This window comes from Mustela erminea, chromosome 3 (assembly GCF_009829155.1).
Source record: "Mustela erminea isolate mMusErm1 chromosome 3, mMusErm1.Pri, whole genome shotgun sequence".
NCBI classification, from domain to species: domain Eukaryota; kingdom Metazoa; phylum Chordata; class Mammalia; order Carnivora; family Mustelidae; genus Mustela; species Mustela erminea.
This window is the reverse complement of record NC_045616.1, coordinates 83,155,733-83,161,732: the sequence shown is the minus strand read 5'-3', so window position 1 is coordinate 83,161,732 and position 6,000 is coordinate 83,155,733.

Below are 6,000 nucleotides of genomic sequence, written 5' to 3'. Positions count from 1 at the left end.
TGATGATAGAGATGTAAAAGTATTGCCATGAAAAGGTAATTAAACCTGATGGTGTTGAAGAAAAAATGGTTAGAATTGAGTATTTTATACTCATACTGTAGTTGATACAACTTGAATATATGTGCACATCTAAAATATCTGGAGGGACAGTGTTTTATTATTAAGCAGTAGGATTCTGGGTGTTACTTTAAATCTTTGAAATACATCTTTTTTCTTTTTAGTTTAAAAAATGACCACCATTAGTAGGTAGAATTTTCCCAAGAAGATAGTCCTATGCATTTTAAGATAGAAGTGGGGCTCATCTACTGTTGGTAGTGTTGAGTTGACCCCCACAATCCTGCCTTTTCCCATTGGGTGACAGCTTTGCACTTGGCTTTGAGTGAGCCACAGTCACTCTAGGCCTGTTTTGTTAATTCCACTGTTTTTACCAGGGGTTAATTCAGGTGTTGTAATAAAATTAAACAGAATTTAAATAAAAAATAAAGAACAGGTCGGTTTTCAGGCCACAGGAATGGGTTCAAGTTTGGGAGCCTCCATTTGGAAAATGGAGTTGGGAGTTAAGTTTACTCGTGTGGGGTTAAGTTTACTCCAGAAGGAAAAGTTTTCTTGGTCTTAAAATAGAGACTTACTTGGGAGGAAACTGTTTCTGCTTTCTCTGGATTCATTCTTTCTTTCTTTCTTCCTTCCTTCCTTCCTTTCTTTCTTTCTCTCTCTCTTTTTCTCTCCTTCTCTTCTCTTCTTTTCTCTTATCTTCTCTTTTCGCGGTTGTTGATGGGCCTTTTGGCGGAGCACTGAACCTGAACCTGAACCAAGGGAATTGAAAATAAACGGAGTCAGAGTCCCTAAATTAAGCACTCCAGAATCTTAATTTACTCAGTTTCCCAAGCAAATGTTCTTCCTATAGCTCAATGAACAGTCTGATTTTTCTTGTAGAAAGCATTTCAGTGGATTCATTTGCTTGGTTAGAGATAAGAATAGTTGTTCTCCCTCCGTGCGTGCGAGTTACAGAAGTTTGTCATTGGGTGTGGAGGTGTGTAACTCTGTATCCTTCATCTATATATCAGATGTAAATTATAGACACATACACACATGTCACTTTAATATAGGTGTTAAACAAAACCAGTGTCACAAATTATCCATCTCAGTGCTGTAGTATTCACATGGCACATAGGTCATTTAGAAGAACAATGGTTGCAAGGCATCTGGGTGGGTAAGTGCCCAACTCTTGGTTTCTGCTCAGGTCATGATCTCAGTGTTGTGGGACTGGCTTGGGCTCTGAGCTCAGTGGGGAGTCTGCTTGTACCTCTCCCTCTGATCCTTCCCCAACTGCACTCATGCATGAATTTCTCTCTCTCTCTCTCTGTAAAATATATAAATAAAATCCCCAAGTGTAGCCGTATTTAAAAAAGTGGAAAAGGGGCGCCTGGGTGGCTCAGTGGGTTAAGCCACTGCCTTCAGCTCAGGTCATGATCTCAGGGTCCTGGGATGGAGCCCTGCATCAGGCTCTCTGCTCGGCGGGGAGCCTGTCACTTATTTTGGTGTTGCAGAAATGAACCATTGATACCTATGTTCTGGGCTATATGGCTAGCCTATTGCAGATTGGGGGTATAGTCAAATTATGTTGCAGACAAATTCCTGAATGTGGGCCTGGTGGGGGCTCCTCCAAGAACAGGATAGACTTGTCACCCGGTCCCGCTAGTCCTGAAATGGATGTTACAATCCTAATAGTCCTATAGAACGTTCACTGTAAACCCCATGTGAATGGCACAGCTGTAATGCACTGATGTCTTCATAATCAACAGACTTATTTCTTGTTTTCCATGAGAAATAACTGATAAGGGATTGTTGGTAAAATATTTACAGATCTTAAAATTTTCTTTGGGAAAGAGGATAGCGTGGAAACAGAATTGAACAATAGAAGGTCTTCATTAGGCCTTCATCACGTGCCTGGTTTCTGTGAATTTGTTTTGCTTTGATTGCCGTCTGCCTTGTGTTTTCCTCATGATAAATTGTATCCACTTATTAAGTAATAATTCTCCATTCATGGGAAGGGGAGACCAGCGGATTTTCAGAGAAAGCAGAGCTAGTCCCGCATTTCACAGTGGGTATAAACCTGGGTGCATTTGTCTTCTCCATAGTTATTTTTCTATTCATCTCAAACCTCCTCCTAACAGATAATAAACCACTTCATGAGCAGATGTGCCACTTATTCATCTAGTTCTGTAATGATAATGAAGAAAATTTAATCTGGAGTGTCTATGGAGGATGAACTAAGGCCAGATTGGAATGAATAATAAAGTCTCTGTTGAAGTGTTGGGCCCCTCATGAAAAGCCAATCATTATGTACTTGACAATGTTGTCTTTGATCAAGTCCAATAGTGTATAGAAACAACCATCTCTTGGGTGCTGGATTCCACATGGAGCTACTGTGTCTACAGATGTAAACATTCTAAGTTGCTTAGAGCATAAAGGATAAATTTTCTTGCAGCTGGAAGCAACATCTGACGTTGCAAAGTGTTGCAAATATGTTGGAGGGATTGCATTATTCAGGCAAATTTAAGATAAACTGAAGAAACATGTGTGGTGTAAGATTTTGGTTTAAAACAAACAAACAAAAATACCACAAACTGAGACCACTGTCATTCCAAAAAACAAAAAACAAAAAACAAAAAAAAAAAACAAACCAAACCAAACCAAACAAAAAAACCCAACAAAACTGTAAGAAGATCTCTTTGGGTATAATGATTACTTGAAATCTGTCACACATTTGACCTTCATTTCATAAATGACACATGGTTGCTCTTTGCAGAGAAATAAGGTCTCTATAGGTGAGAGGTAATTGTATGATCAGTGAACTCCAAACAGAGCTTTATCTTATGGATGGTTTTAATGTCTCATTTCTTAACAAATAGTGTACCAAAAAAACTCCTTGTCAACTCTGGAATGTGTCTTTAATGTGTCCCACATTTTCAACACAGCTACTTCCTCTGTCTTTGTGTCTCTGTGTTTTTGGGGAAACGGGGGTAAGACTGGGTATCAATTTGCCTTATGAATCTTTTGATCTGAATCTTTTTCATTTAAAAGTTGGAGTTTCTTGGTGGCCTCTTATAGTAATGGGCACCTACATAATTCTTTTCCTGCTCATGCAGTGGAAAATAGTGTTTGTGAAGCATACACAATCCTGCTTTTGACCTTTGTATGCAGCACCATTCGATAATTCAATTAACAAACCCCATGAGGAACAGTTAATAATTATTTCTTAAAAGTCAACATGGTTGTAAAACAGCTTGCCAATAGAAGCAGAACAGGGAATTTATAATAAGTCCATGCTGTACTTAGACTTTCCAGTGAATTTAATATTAAGGTGTCCAAAACAGTAGCTCTGACAGAAGAGGGAAAGTTGTTGCATGGAGAACAAACAGAATATGAAGTTGTGCCTCAGGAGAGATGTTTTATATTCAAATTTTACTGTTTAAGGATATTTGACCTTGAATTCTTCATCTTTACTATGGTCCCTCCCTTCTTCCCGCCTATTCACTGCTTCTGTGAATGGCTCCAGCATGCACACGGACTTTCTGTGTGTCCTTGGCACTTACATGGTCCTACCAAGTTCCCACATCTACCCAAATACCACAGGTTTAGGACTGACATGGTTCCATTCATGGGCTGGTTTTCGTGCTTAATTAGTTCCTCCTTCCTCTTTGATCTTTGGTCTTCCTTTGGCTTCTTTATGTGTAATAGGTCAGGTTCACCTCAGACAGCCCTTCCTTCGCCAAGCCTTCACTGTTTCTCCTTCTCTCCTGGTCTGGGTTATCTGTGCTCCTGTCCTCTGGTGAAATGAAGGTCCTTACCACTCAACACCACAGCCCAGCGTCTCTGTACCTATCTTCTGTGTGATATGGGAGCTGCTTGAAGATACTGAATCCCATCAGTCACTGTATCTCACATCCCCAGAAGGATTCTACTGTCCAGGAAGGGCTTAGGGGAGGCTCCTTCAAGGGAACATGAGAAAACATGTGTTGGATGATAGGTGCCTTAAAAATAGCCCAAACTAAGTAACCCCTCTCCCCAGATGACTCTCCCATCTCTCTGTACCTCTTGAAGGGACTGAACGTTGCTTTAAGGCCTAATACTGGGGATGCCTAGACATTGGCTTATAACCTTCCTATAATGCATTTCATTAGCTCTGCTAATTGTTTTAGGATGTCCTGGCTAATTCCCCTTAGATGCTGCTTAAAGCCTCTCATGGTTCTGAGGGGAGCGTGGACTCTGTTCTGTTCCATGGAAAGGACACAATATGGAGTCCTAGGGGCCGGAAGAACTCTGCCTGTGAGAAAACAATACGTCTATTTTCTTTGAATATCCTAAACACAACTCTGAGAAAGAGCCACCTTTCTTTTCGTGCATAGGAGGATGGAGTAGTGGATGATTTGGGGTAACCGACATTCATTTGTAGGGAGCTTGACATGAACACAGCGTTTCCTCTCTGGTCTTCAGACTTCACTATGAGGGAGACATGTTACTGCACCAAGTTACTTACTGCCTGTCGGCTTTATCTGTTTGTTCTGGGTGACTTCTAGGACTTGTGCGATGCCAGGGTTTTAGGGTCAGGGTTTTAGGGTTCTTGGGGTTTTGTTGTTATTTTTTCTTTTTGTGGGTGCCCCTTCCTCTGAGAGGATATTTTAAGGGTGACTGTAGGACCCACCCAGGGCTCCTTAATGAAGGAGATGGCTAAGGGGAAGGGGCCACAAGTGGCTCCCAGCCTGTTTCTGGTTGCCCCTTAAGCAAGATGTAGGCATCTTGAAGTCTCACATTGGCTTCTGTCGAGGGCAAGGTGAAACTCCTTCCTTTCAGTGAAGAGAGTTTAAGATGCTGTTGTATTCTTATCATGCAAGGTCAGCCCTTGTTAGGTATTTGCTCACATTTCTCTTATATCTTCACTTATATTTACTTATTGGAAGAGACTGAGTTCTTCAAAGACCACTGTGAATCCTGTTTGGACTTGGTAAGTTTTGACAGCCTAACTAACTCAGGTTGCTGTGATTTTAAAAAAGCATGTGTCTTGACTGACCAGATTCAGTTCCATTCGGTAAAGCTGGGTGAGTGAGTGCGGACTGTGTTCTGGACATTGTGCGTGTTCAGTGTCTGTCTGCAGCTCTTGCCTGCTTCTGGTTCCCATTCCACTCTTAGCTATAGTAGCTTGAAGATGGTGAAGCACCAGTGTTTACTAACAGTGATGGCATCAGCCAGATGTTCCAGTTCTCTAGTTCTCATTCTCTAGTTCAGTTCTCTACTCTGCTGTTTTATCAAAACAGCATATGATCAACATCTCTATGATGCCACGATAGTGTTCAAAGTTGCCTTTGCTCACTAAGCGTGAGCCTAAGCGTAGCATCCCAAACCCTGGCTGACCCAATTGTTTAATGAATTGACTCTGTTGATGTTGCAAAGACCTAATCTTTTTTAATCTGTAAGGTCACTATTTTTTCAAAAGATTAGTAGTTTTCTCTTAATTGGTGATTTTGATCAACCCCAATTTGGTTGAAAACAGTTTTGTTTTTTATATGACAAAGAATATTTTCAGTTTTTACTGGTTTTGGTAATGTATTAGGCTGAAGGAACAGTTTTGTTTTTTGTTTTTTTCACTACTTAGGTATCTTTAGCAAATTTTACTCAATTTTTTTTTCCAGAATATTTTTCTCCCTTCCTTTAAAATGTATAATCCAGAGTACCTGGTTGGTTCAGTGGGTAGAGTGTGTGACTCTTGATCTCAGAGTTGTGAGTTCAAGTCCCATGTTGGGTGTAAAGACTACTTAAAAATATAAGTAAATAAGGAATACTTTAAAATGTATAATCTATCTGAAGAAAAATGTACTATATAGCAGTCCCCTCCCCCCCGCTTTAAGATGTATTTGAGGGAAGAAAGAGCATGGGGTAGGGGAGAGGCAGGGGCAGAGTAAGAGAAGCAGACTCCCTACTAAGCAGGCAGCCTGAATACAC